Source organism: Sus scrofa, chromosome 14 (genome assembly GCF_054392235.1).
Source record: "Sus scrofa isolate SSC_HxYL_T2T_F1_AM1 chromosome 14, Sscrofa_HxYL_maternal_Yorkshire_Landrace_v2.0, whole genome shotgun sequence".
Classification (NCBI taxonomy): Eukaryota; Metazoa; Chordata; class Mammalia; order Artiodactyla; family Suidae; genus Sus; species Sus scrofa.
The window spans coordinates 89690257-89704378 of NC_139396.1; the positions used below are offsets into that span (position 1 = coordinate 89690257).

At 38.4% G+C, this 14122-nt stretch overlaps 1 long non-coding RNA gene across 7 annotated transcripts in view; it reads left to right on the forward strand.

Moving 5' to 3' along the window:
* Positions 1-14122, forward strand: part of LOC102165048 (uncharacterized) — a 1242341-nt gene that overhangs the window by 985801 nt on the left and 242418 nt on the right. For all 7 annotated transcript variants that reach the window (XR_014827977.1, XR_014827983.1, XR_014827978.1 and 4 more), the window contains one exon: positions 7332-7404. This is a non-coding gene — a long non-coding RNA (uncharacterized LOC102165048). The remainder of the gene's footprint in view (positions 1-7331; positions 7405-14122) is intronic.

Here is a 14122-nt window from a genome sequence, read left to right on the forward strand (position 1 = left end):
TACTCATAAATTAAAACATGTGTCTTATAAGAACCAGGATTTAAAAAACAGCAGTAGTATCCAGTGCAGGGGATCATGAGAGATGAGAGAATGCCAGTAATTTCTTTCTTTCTTTCCTTTTTTTTTTTTTTTTCCCTTCATTTGGCAGAAGTTCCTAGGCCAGGAATTGAACCCGTACCACAGCAGCCACACCGAGCCACAGCAGTGACAATGCCTGATCCTTAACGTGCTGTGCCACCAGGGAACTCCTGTCAGTAATTTCTTATATTGCTAGTAGAGTATAAATGTGTATAGCCTTTTTAGGACAATTGAGAAGTTGTATCAGAAGCCTTGAAGATGTGCTCTTTGCCGTAGAAAATTCTACTTAGAGGAAATTATTAGAAAGAAGCAGTTGTATGTGGAAAGGTAATTGTACTATGATAGTCATAGTAACCAGTGAAGTGTCCAAAAGATATTTTAAAAGATTTATTAAATATTAAATTTAAACAATGGATTTCTAGGTGGTAATGGAAAATGATGTATTGATAATAGAAACAGTTTATGAAATACTTTCTAGTGAACATAGTTTGAATAGCTTATAAAATAATATGTATGATGATAATAGTAAACCAGTGATGATAAACCAAGGGTCAGTAGTGGTTATCTTTGGAAGACAGACATTCTTGACTTACCTATTTATTTTCTATTTTCCATATAAATAAGTATTAGCATGGTGAACCATGAAGTGGACATGGTATTACTGTTATGTGCTATGTAGTCAAATATCCCAGAAATGGCCCAGGCAACCCTGTAGTAATTCAAATCTGAAGTTATGTAAATATATAAATATAATCTAAAGTTGTGTAAGAAAGATGTGCCATCTTCTGCAAAAATTTCTTAAAACACTGAGCCACAAGTCACTACTTGAACTGTGTTCCAATCTCTTTTTACTAGAGGAAAATTTCTTGTTTGCAGCAACCATGTTGAGTTTTAATAAACAGGAAGCTTTCTCTGCAGTTCTTTATTTCTTGTTTTGAGTGACAGTTTGATTTTGACAAGGATGTATTATCTTGCCACTCTGTTAACAATTATTGATGGATATGATTAGCAGGCTGACCATTTTAGTTTTAAAAAGCCTTTTAGACATTTCCTTTAGGTTTTATGAAAGGGTGTTACATCAATGACTACAATGAAATTAATAATCCAGAGCTTCACATGGCCAATTCATACAAATAAGTTTGTTGGACTCTTGTGTTGCTGATAATAGGTTTTCATGTGTACTGCTTTTCTATCAACTAACAAAAAAATGCTAATAGTGGTTTAGTGTCTTTATGTTAAAGCCTTACTTACTTTACTTAAATGATGTAAAATCAATTTAATTATGCCCCTTAAAAGAATTCCTAAATTGGTATTTGTTCTGGGAATGTTAACACAAAACCTTTGAGTTCTGACTTAACTCTGGTACACTTTCTTCTGTAAGTTTTTTATTTCTCCCTGACTTCTCTATTGAAAAGAAAGCTGGAGTTTTCTCTTATTTAAATGGATCAAGTCATTTTGTAGTTGAAATATGTGAGATCATTTCACTGGCTAGACTTGAAAAAATTTTGCTTTCCTTTTAGAGAACTAAGGTGGTGTTCTTGCTGGTACCTCCCCCAGCCTAAAAGCATGCGATCTGACTTAAAACTGCTGTTCAGCTGAGTAACAGTGACCTACCTGTCACTTCTGATTTTCTTTTTTGCTAAACTGAGAAATGATGATAATTGACTCTAACCTGAAAATCAGCACTTAATACTTTTATTTATTTATTTATTTAGTCTTTTCAGGATCACACTTGCAGCATATGGAAGTTTCCAGGATAGGGGTCTAATCGGAGCTGTGTCTGCCAGCTTACATCACAGCCACAGCAATTAGGATCGAAGCCACATCTGCAGCCTACACCACAGCTCACAGCAATGCTGGATCCTTAACCCACTGATCGAGGCCAGGGATCAAACCGGCATCCTCATGGATACTAGTTGGGTTTGTCACCGCTGAGCCACTATGAGAACTCCATGTACTTAGTGCTTTAATTACTGACACCACAGTGTAGGGTACTAACCTGACTTGATCATTCTTACTGCCCATTCTGTAAAATTCTTTGTAAGTCACAAAATAATGATGAATCTCTCTCTCTCTATCCTGGGACAAATTACCAAAATAAAAGACTAAAGAAAGACTAGGAAAAAATAAAAGGTATATTTTATTTACTTAGAATGTATACCAGCAGCAGCTTATGATAAAAATAGAGGTTTAAGATTTACACAAGGTAGTAAAAAACAATCAAGAGCAAATCAGAAGCCATAAGGAAGAAGGGGAGAACTAAGTCTAAGATGATTTCCCAAATCAAACATTATATTTTTCCAGGTCTTTCTAATATTTAAAAGCAAAGAAAGAAGTATGGGAGGTCACAGTTTACCACCCACTGAAGAGAAGGATTGCAAATTTTCATGGAAGAGAAAAAAATCTCTTGCAGATAAATCTACGAAAAATTTATAGAGTGTTGATCCGTATTTAAAGGATCTTGAATATATGGCCCAATTAAAATGATACCTTTCCTATGAAGTCGTCTCCGATTTCTTTCCTTTCCCTTTCCAGGTACAATTATTTTCTTGTTTCTGCTTTTTCTCCTGTAGCACTTTATTTTTGGTGATTTTAAAGCATTTATAACATTTTGCCTTTAATATTTTTATTTACAGTTATATTTTGTCATCCCTGCTAGACAGTGATTTATCCTTTTATCCCCTGCAGTGCCTCTGTTCATAAAAGTAACATTTACGGAGTGCTTTTACCATGTGGCAGGTGTGGCCACAGTTTCTAGGTACTTTCCCTCATTTTAGCCCCATAATACCCCCCTTTTATTCTTTTCATTTTAGAGCTTTTAATTTTTTTCCATTTTTATTGAGCTATAATTAACACATCATATTGTATATGTTTAAGGTATATAACATAATAATTTGATGTGTTGTGAAATGTTTACCACAATAAGTTTAGTTAGCATTCATCACCTTACCTAGTTACAATTTTTTTTCTTATGAGAGATTTTAAGATCTACTCCCTTAACAACTTACAAATATCTGAAAACAGTATTATTATAGTCACTATGCTGTGCAATAGATTCCCAGAATTTCTTCATCTTAGAAGCAGTGTTTGTGTCTTTGACTTCCTTTTCCCATTTCTCCTCCTCCCACCCCCTGCCATTGGCAACCGCAAATCTGTTCTCTGTTTCTGTGAGTTCAGTTTTTTAGATATCACATGTAAGGTCACACAGTATTTGTCTTTCTCCATCTGTTATGCTGTTCAGTTAACATAATGCCCTCAAAGTCCATCCATATTATTGCAAATGGCAGGATTTCTTTCTTTTTTTGTGGCTGAATAATATCCAAGTGTGTGTGTATGTGTATACACACATATATGTATCATATATATCATATTATCTTTACCCATTTATCCATCAATGGACATTTAGGTTGTTTCAGTGTCTTGGCTATTGTATGTAACACTGCAATAAACACGAGGGTGCAGATATTTCTTGGAAATAGTTTTCCTTGCATAATTACCCAGAAGTAGAATTGCTGGATCATATGGTCGTTCTACTTTTAATTTTTTGGGGAATCTCCATGCTGTTCTCCATAGTGGCTGCACCAATTTACATTGCCCTCAACAGTGTAGTAGGGTTCCCTTTTCTCTTCAGCCCCAGTTGTTACTGCTTTTGGTACCAGACATCCTAGCAGATGTGAGGTGATACCTCATTTTTTTTTTTTTTTGTATTTCTCTAATTCTGAGTGATGTTGCCACAACACTTCTCTTCATAATACTGTTATTATCCTTATTTAATCAATAAGCAAACCCTGATTTAAGGGGCAGTAAATAATATGAGCCAAGAAATAATATGCCCTAAATCTCAAACCTGGTAATGGTAAATTAGAATTCATGTCTGATTGATTACAAAGGGCTTATTACTATTAAGGGCTATGCCTAATTCTAGGTAGTGTTTCCATCAGTTTCTTTTTTTTTTCTAACAGAACCTATGCAGACATATGTGGATTAAAAAAATTGTGTTTTTCATTCCTGACCCCATTTTGTAGGATTGGGAGGAAGGGGTTTGGATGAAGTAATTTAGATCAAGAGGTTTGTATGAAGAAGTCATGATGAAGTTACCACCCATCCTGTATTAATCCTGTATACACTGGTCTTTGGACTGTCCCTTAGGAAGCCTTGGAATGCAGAAAGGAGTATCATTTTTTATTAGTCAGTTTACACTAAGTTATGCTGCAGTAATAAATGACCATGGAATCTAAGTAGTTACTACAGCAACAACAACAACAACAGCAACAACAACGGTTTACTCCGTGCTTGCACTGAATATCTCTCATGGGTCACCTCTGATTCTACTTGATGTTGTCACCATTCCTTTACTCAGGCTGACAGAGAAACCTCTATTCTACCATAGGCTGGGGCAGAAGAAAAGGAGACATGTTAAACATGAGCCAGCTCTAAAAGTACTTACTTGGACGTGATTCACATTTCACTGGCCAGAGAAATTACAGTGACACTCCTGAGTTCAGCAGGGTGGGAGTGTACAAACCTGCTGCAACAAAGTGTAATATAAGCATATGACCAAACCTAATGTCAGTAGAGCAAGATACATAGTCTTCTGCAGGGCAGTAGACCTCAGGGGCAGAAACAAATGTATCTGCACAATAATCTACCACACTTTCCCATTGCCAGGCCATAGCAGGCCTAGATATTCTAACCTAATTCATATAAAATAGTGAGAAAGTCATAGCCATCCTAATTGGGGGAGGGCGGGACTAAAAGTCATAATGTCCATTGCACTAAAAAGAATGAGAGAATGAGCTGAGGTCATCTTATGCTGTTTCTTTCCATGTCTCTCTGCAACCCAGCCCAGCCCTTCAAGGAGAAATTATGTACAGGGTCCCTACGTTGTAGTCTGCCTGATCAGGGTTGGAATCCTGACTATAGTGCATACCTTCTTTCAAGAACTTGAGCAGGTCTCTGAGTGTGTTTTCTCAGATAATCATAACTGTGCTCAGTAGCTAGCATTAATGAATATTGTAACATGTTTCCTAATGTATAGCTCCCATATCTCTTATTATAACTTGGCTTATTACCTTGTGCTCAGTACTTGTGTATATCGTTTTTATAGCTTTTCACATATTTGGAAAGTGTTATTTTGTCATCCTCCCTCATCTCCCCCCTTCTCAGGTTCTTCAAACCATGAAATCATGAACCTGTTTTCCTTAATAGATCCTTAACCCTAATTGTTACATTCACTTACCTCTAGATTCTCTGTTCTTTCCACAAGTAGCCCAGAGGAATGTGTAACATGCTCAGGAAGATATGAACAACATTAAAAATGGTGGCGGGGTAGAGTATTTTCTTGCTCTGAGATGGATAAGAACTTACATCAATTTTGCTAACCATATTGTATTGCTGAATTATCATTTTTTTTGATGTCACAGTTAATGAAAGTGAGAAGGAAGGGGAAGAATAGTGAACAGAGCATTCAAGAACCAGAATTTACTTCCTTATTGATAATTGGTTTCTCACCAGGACTGGGAGCCCCTGGGTAGAGGCCTAGCATTTGTTCAGTGGGGAAATAAATCTGGTTTTTGTTTCCTCTTCAAGAGGAAGTAACAAGAGTTGGAAATACTATTGCCCTGACAACCTGGGGGTTTGCCTATCTTGCTTGGGTGATAGATCCCTTATGTGTTTCATTGAAGGATAGTCATCTGCTGACTTCAATGTGATAGATGTTAGCTATAAACAATTCTTCTGTGATTAAAATAACACAGAAGAATAAAATAATTCTTCTGTTATTCAAATGGACAAGACAAAAAATGTTATGTCAATGTTCACGTGTTTAGAGGCAGGTTATAATAAACATGGTTTTTTGGCTGTACATTGCTGTGTTTATTGGCAGGTTGAAAAAGTAACACCCCCTGAGGCAGATCATTCTTTCTATTAGCTGAATAAATAAATGAAATTGTGACCCTGGACTCACTTGGATGTCTTGGGTGACTAGGTCTCCAGTTTGAGGGGGCTGCGTAAAGAGTTGTGAGGGATGAGTAATCTCAAAGATTTTGCAGACCACTTAACTAAGAAAATTGGGTAAAACATTCACTTGAAGTGAGTAAGAACAAAAAGGAATTGTTATGTATCTGAGCATAAAATATAGGCAAGGTGATGTTTTAGTGCTGGTCATTGATAGGGATCATGTGTCTACAGGTAGTGGGAGTGAGATTCCCACTGGGGAGGCTGAACCAATGGATGGCTTTTGGTTTGTAAATTGTCTTTGAACTAGTTTTGGGGAAGACATAGAACTTGGCAAAATTTAATATCTACAGGGAAAGCATTAAAATTATCTTCTCAAAGAGGTCCCATTAATAAGACATTCCCTACCTTTATACATGAATTTCAACTGTCCGAGGTCTTTTCATAGTTAAAGTAACTATGGGCTCAGTGGGCTGCTGGGCACACATTTGACAGCAGAGTGCCCAGTAGACTACAAAGTGTGAAAAGAAACCTTTTTGGTCTATTTGATCTGATTAGTTTGGCTGGTTTGACCAGTGGTTCGAAGCTGCAGTATCAGAAGCTTTTAAAAAATACAACTACTACAACCCCACCTAGCACCCCTGTCACCAGAGATTCTGAGGCTGGCAAAATTGGAATCTGTATGTAAAAGCTTCCCTGGGTGATTTTTCATTGTTTCCATGGAAAGTTTGGGAACCACTGGTGTAGAGCATGTGGCTAATAAAATTTACTCTGCTGAAAGACCTCTTTATTGATGCTAGAGAAATAGCAAGCAAACCAACATACCAAAACCTGGTAAAATGGTTCCCTACAGGTGAACTAACACCAGCTACTGCTAAAAAGGAAAACACTAACAGAACAAGTAGATACATTTTGATCTGTGATTAATATTGACTATTAAAAAAATGATATTCTCTGAGCAGAACATTTTTGTTTAGTTGAAAATATTTTTTGCCTTCAATTTGCTGAGCACTTCAATAGTTTCCATGTAATACAAACATAAACTTTGATTCCTCTTCTTGTAGAGTTTTCAATTCAATTGCTATTTTGAAAATGTCTAATTGCTCTTTCAGAATATTATGGAGGTCCTGAGTTTATGGAGTCAAGAACTATTCTCTTCAGATAGATTAGGTTAGGGTGGCTTATTTGGTTTGGGTGAAAGGAATAAGGTTGAAAAACACATATGCTCACATAGCTATGGGTGGACAATGTTGATGCTCAAAGCTATAACCCCCTTTGTCTCTTGTCTCCTACCCTAGAGCCTGGAGAAGTAGATATCAATGTCTCCTGCTGCCGGACATGGCTGTGTGGCCCAGTTTTGGACAATGAGAGGTAAAGAGAGGTCTTTCAAAGGTTTCTGGGAAGGAGAGTCCTCTTCTAGATAAGGAATAAGAGTGGAAATTGTTCTATACTGCTTCCAGTTTCCTGTCTTTGAGGATATGTAACTTAGAGTTCATGTGAAATAGCATCCCTTGCTGCCATCAGGAAATACTGAGAACCTCAGCGTCACCAACCCAAGACCTGACACTGCTAAACTTCTGAATCAAGGCCAAAAACTGCCTCCCTTTTCCATAAGAAAATTGAGTCTTTCATTAAGCCAGTATTTGGTTATTTGATATATGCAGTCAAAAGAATTCCTGACAGATACGGTATAATACCAGGCATGTTTCCACTCCTGGCTTTATTTTAATCTTTAAGGTTTGAGAAAAAATGCCCGTCACTCCATTTTCTGGCTCAGGGTATGGGCTAAGATGGTAACATGGCGAAATTTATTGTATTTGTTTTCTCAATTTCCATTGCTTCTTCTTGGTGATATTATCCTGATTTCTCCTCAGGAGGCTGGCCCTCTCTCTTTCTCAGACCTTAGGGCTTAATGGCATTGATCCTACCCTGACAACCCTAAGGTCTGAGACAGAGAGCATGGCAAATCAGAGTATTGTACTCCAGTGACATTGTGACTGTTTCAGAGGTAGGACCAAGAAACAGAGAGTGAGATTAGATCTTGATGGCAGAAGTCAAGCCCCTTTATTGAGATAAACCTGAGGCCTTGTCTAAATCCAGAAATTAGTAGGTGAGAAAAATCTATTCTCTTTGTCATGTGTAGTTTGAGTTAAATTCTTGCAATTCCAGCAACCAAAAGAGGACTGACTTCTAAAATCCTGCCACTAGAACCACTGCATTTTCATCATCAGTGGCATCTGTGTTGGAATGTTCTAACAGAAGCTTGGCACAGATCAAAAATGCTATAAAGGGAATTCCAGCTCTAAGTAGGAAACTAAAGTAAATTACTACTAAGGTCTCTTTCAATTCTCAAATTATATGATACTATAAACACCCCATGTCTATGTGGGAGACTATGGCAATGGGAAGTTTGCAGTGCTTTAAGAAATGGTGAGCAGTCTGCATTTGCGTAGTATATTCCTGATGAATGTACTATGCTAGATGAATTGAAGGGATTGTGGGGATTTTAGTATTATGGAAATAACATCAGACTGTTAGTCTGGAAGCATAGATTCTTATTCCATTTCAGAACAGGGTCCCACTTTAAACCTTGGCTAGCTAGATTGATTTAAGCAAGTCCTTAATCCACTGGTAACTAAAAAAAAAATCATTTGTTAAGTGGGAATGCAATTTCATGGTTGAAAAGAAACTTTGGGAGGAGAAAAATGTAGTGGCAGGGAAATGTTTATGGAGGATCTACTGGGGATCAAGCATTGTGATAGAGCTTTATCTTTAATTATTTTGTTTAATAAACAAAGTGCAGAACATGTTATAAACCCAATTTTTTCAGATGAAGTAATAGAAACTTAGGTAAGTTAATTAAATTTACCAGGATTATACAGCCTATGGATGGATGATCTAGGCTTTAAAAGTTGTTTCTAAGGTCAAAGACTGAGTTCATAGTTACCATACCAGTCTAGTTCAAACTCCTTATTTTATAGAGAAGCTTCAGCCTGAACAATGGATAGGTGACAAATCTGGTACTAGCCTATTTCCAGGTTTCCTTACACTCTGCTAATTATATCTGCCATGCCTGTCCCATTGAAATGATTGTTTGAAATCAGACAATGGCCAGGAAAGTGATTTGAAGGGTGTTATGTGCTATACAATATCATTTAGAACCCTGAACTTGAAAGCTCTCAGGTCTCTTTCTATCTTTTTTGCTTTGTCATTAGTCTTTGCTTCTCTCTGTGGGCTTTTTTCTTTCTTTTAGGCTGGTTATCTCAGTGAGACTGGCACCATAGCAATCATTAAATCCTGGGCTCATATCTTCTCAACTTTCCACCCAGAAGAATTGGCTTAAACGAATGTAGAGGCTTATTTGTCTCACATGACAGGAAACACAGCTATAGGCAACAGCTAGAGTTGACTTAATAGCTCTAGGATGCCAAGGAAAGCATTTCAGTTATTCATTCTTAAATTTGTTTAAGCTAATAATAGTTTTTCTGTGACCTGGAGTTGCACCTGAGTTAAACTGAGCAACTGCTGGAACATGGTAATTGGCCCAGGTGTAGGCACTTGACCCAAGTCAGATTAGAACCAGTTCTCGAGGAACTTCTGAAAGTGAGCTGTAAAGAAAAAAAAAAAAAATTCCTCCATGTCACATGGCTACACTTAGCTGCAGGTGGGGTCAACAAGTGAGTATTTAGTTTTCCAGTCTCTAGGACTGAACATGTTGTAGATATTACCAGTTCTACTATTATCCAGTTCTCCTTTACCTCTAGGAGTACTTCTCTACTCTACACTGTAAAGTTAAGTGTGGTCACGTGGGTAGTTTTTCCAACATGGCATCTACCACATGTGTCATTTTTCAGGCCAAAAGCTTTCAAGAACTATGGTGTGATTCCACCTCACAGCAAGCATGGAAACAGGGTTGCCATAAGACCAAAGCAGTCCTGTATCTCTGAGCCTGAGTGGGGTGGGGTGGAGGGCAGCTGCCCTGAAGGGTCACTTGGCTATGCAGCACACTTGCATACGTGGGAAGTAAAGCTTTTTTATTTAAATCACTGAAATATGAGGTTGTTTGTTTTCATAGCATAACCAAACTTTTCTGAGTAGTACAGAAAGCAGGGGAAGGAAGAGGTTTGGACATATGTAGTATGTGAGCCAACTTAACAGTGACTGCCAAAGGTAGACCATTAATAACTAAACCATGGGTTAGAGTGAAGTGAGGGTAGAGAAATACATAGTGGGGACAGGACGACCAGAGCATCACTGTGAGCCTAGCTACCATATACTTGAGAATACTACATTTGTGAAAGGAACCATTTTTTTTTTTTTTTGTCTTTTTGCTATTTCTTTAGGCCGCTCCTGTGGCATATGGAGGTTCCCAGGCTAGGGGTCAAATTGGAGCTGTAGCCCCCAGCCTAAGCCAGAGCCACAGAAATGCAGGATCCGAGCCGCATCTGCGACCTACACCACAGCTCATGGCAACGCCAGATCGTTAACCCACTGAGCAAGGGCAGGGACCAAACCCGCAACCTCATGGTTCCTAGTCAGATTCGTTAACCATGCTCCACGACGGGAACTCCGGAACCCTCCTTTATATTCATCCAGAAAATATTAAACACTATTCTAGGCACCTTCTAGGTACTGAAGACATCAAGGTAGTCAGTAAGGTAGACATAGTTCTTATTCTCACAGATTTTTCTCTCAAAAAATGCAGCTATTGAATAATGAATTACAAGTATGTGAAGTGTATCAGAAAATGAAAGTGTTGCTGGATAATGTAGGCATGGGGATCAAGGAGTGCTTTCTGGAAGAAATGATATTTCAATTGAAATCCACTGACTGAGAATATTAGCTACCCTTACAGGTAGGAATGGGAGTATTCTCTAGACTGAGAAAACAGTGAAGGCTCAGCCACAGACTGAGAAACTTTATGTCATATTTAGGAACTGAAGGAAGTCCAGCAGAGATAGAATAAGGAAAATAGAGACTATAGAAAACACAGGGAAAAGAAGGATAATTTTAGGCCAGTTTTAGTGTTTGATTCATTTGGATATTTTCCTCACCTTCTTACTCATTTATTTGGCTTCTGACTCTTGCCACCTGTGTTCATTTTCCATCTTATTCTGGTAAATCTGTAAGAACCTATGAGTGCATGTGTTTCTTTGTCTGGCTTCCCAGAATGTCTTCAGTCGTAGGCTGCCTGCCTGTTTCCTCACTGTAACTCTTCCATCTCCTTCTCTCTTTCTGCCCTTCATTTCCCCCTATAGCTAGCACAATGTTCTTACCAAGTCTTTGAATAACACCCCCTTTGGCAAATACATCTAAAAATTCATGTTCCTTTTAGAGAAACTCTAATCCAAAGAGGTTTTATACTCAGGAGGCCCTCTCTAGCCTGCTGGGAATAGCACTTACCCCTTGTGCTGGCGAATGGCTGTGGGCTGCCCCTTTGTGTCTTGTTGACTAGATCCCTTAATCCTTCCAACTTTACTCTGTTGAAATCCAATAGTCCTGGATGGCTGTATTCTTTGAACCCTTTTCTCACAATGCCAAATTCAATAACATAACCTGGCAGAGCCAAGCTGCCTCTGAGCTTGTTTGGGTTTCTTTCATTTCATAGCACATATTGCTTCTGTTTGTTTGATTTCTTGTGGAGAATTTAATACCGGCTATAATCTGAATTTTGCAAAGAAAATTGACTGAATTCAAATTACTTGTGTGTAACAAATACCATCACCCTGCTAAATTGCTATTTACACCAGTAAATATAAACTCAGTTGCCTTTGGTTAGGCTGAGTGCAATAATTTTAGAACCCTCCCCTAATTCATAAACTAGAGAACTTAAATTGAAAACTGAATCCGTGAGGTGGGTGAGACAAACTTTAATAGGCAACTGTTCAGACTCCCTCTATTTTCTAAGTAAGAAAATGGTCAATAATATATTACTTGTGTTTTCTACAAAACATTTCATGACTTGACTTAGCCCGTTGATCGACACAATAATGGGCTTCTTTGAAGAGGAAACTGGCCCCCAACCCAATCGATCCTAGTCTATTTCACCAGTGGGTGGAGAGAATCTGATACGAGTTTAGCAAAACAAACAATCAAAAAACAGCAAAAGCAGCCACAGCGCAGGAGTTCCCATTGTGGTGCAACGGAAATGAATCCAACTAGTATCCATGAGGATGTGGGTTCAATCCCTGGCCTTGCTCAGTGGGTTAGGGATCCGGTGTTGCCATGAGCTGTGGGGTAGGTTGCAGACTCAGCTTGGATCCTGCATTGCTCCGGCTGTGGTGTAGGCCAGCAGCTGTAACTCTGATTCAGCCCTTAGCCTAGGAACTTCCATATGCCGTGGGTGGGGCCCTAAAAAGCAAAGCAAAACCAACCAACCAAACAAAAAACAGCCACAGCCCAAATGCTATCTTCTCAGAATAAAAGCATTACTTGGAAAATGCCATATGAAGAAGTCCCAGTTAACCTCTGTTTCTTGTTGTAAGTGATCTTAAGATGTAAAACCTATTTAAAGCCAGGCAGTGCCTCAACCATTTGATAACATTAATATTATAAGAGCAGATAAAGGAGAATCATTCCTCTACTCACAACACTTCTGACACCAAAATGTCTTTTGAAGACATCAACTGGATGTCGTTTAATTTAATTCAATTCTGACACTAACTACTTGGAGTTAGTGTTAGAACCCACAGGTTAAGGGCTCAGCACAGGAAGACTGACCCACACTTCAGACACCAACCATAAGTAGTGGGTCTCCAGGTTACCTACCGTTTTGTCTGACTTGGTTGCAAACTGGAGTTTTCCACAACTCTGTCCTCAGGTTCAGTAGTTTTCTATAATGGCTCACAGAACTCAGGGAAAACTATGTTTATTAGTTTCTTATAACAGATGTGACAAGGGATACAGATGAGCAGCTAGATGAAGGGCTACACAGGGTAGGTCTACATGGGAACTTCTTGTCCTGTGGAGTTGGAATGTACCACCCCTCCCAGTATGTGGATGTGTTCACCTACCTGGAAGCACTCTGAAGCCCATGGTTCAGAATTTTTCATGGAGGTTTCATCATGGAGGGATGATTGATTATTAGATTGATTATTTACTCAATCTCCAGCCCCTCTCCCCTCCCTAGAGGATAGGATTGGGTGGGACTTTAAGTTCCAAGCTTCTAATCACAACTTAGTTTTTCTGGTGACCAGCCCCCATCTTGAAGCTGTCCAGGAGCCTACCACGAGTCAGCACATTAGGAAAAAAGAAAAAATGCTCCTATTGCCCAGGAATTTCCAAGCTATCTAGGAGCTCTGTATCAGGGACGAGGGGCAGAGATCAAATATATATCTTATTATGTCACAGAAAGACATTCTGAATTATTGCTTGGTCTAACTACCTAAGAAAGTCTTCATTCCTTTTAGTCAAAGAGTCCTTCTTTTGATATCTCCTTATTCTGACACTGTGGTTTTCAAACTTATTTTCATTTAATTCCCAGTGTCCCATCCATTTAAAAAAAAATGAAGTCTCCCCTATTCAAGTGAAGTATGTTATGGCTGGAGTGGGATTGAAGGTCTGGTAGCACCATCTCCTTACCTTTCTATTTTTTTTCAGTTACTCCTAAAAGGCTCTCATGTCTTGGGAAGCACAGTTTAGAGATGACACCATATGTAATAAATGATTCAAGTATCTGTTGGCTAGGAGAAGAGCTTTTCCTATAGTATGGATAGATTATTTGGTGTTTTTGTTTTTGTTTTTGCTCCCACCTCTAGCCAGAATGTTGAAAATGTGTTTGGAGCACTCTAGACAAAATTTCTGGTGGCATTGAAATATTACCTGGATCCCAGTTTATATCTTGTTCTTTATGGGCTGGTCAGGTTCTCCTGAGAAAGTGTTTTAAGTGTTTATCAAAAAGAGCCAAAGGCTGAGTAGCAACTAAAACCTGGCATATTGAAAACCAAAGGAAACTCAGGTAGGAAATGTCAAGGTATTGATTGAGTCTTAAAATATGTGTGTATGTTTTATGTCTAAATTTTGAAAATAATGTGAAGGAAATGAAAACAAAAATCTCCAAAAAACTAAAAATCTGCTTCCTTTCCCTTCC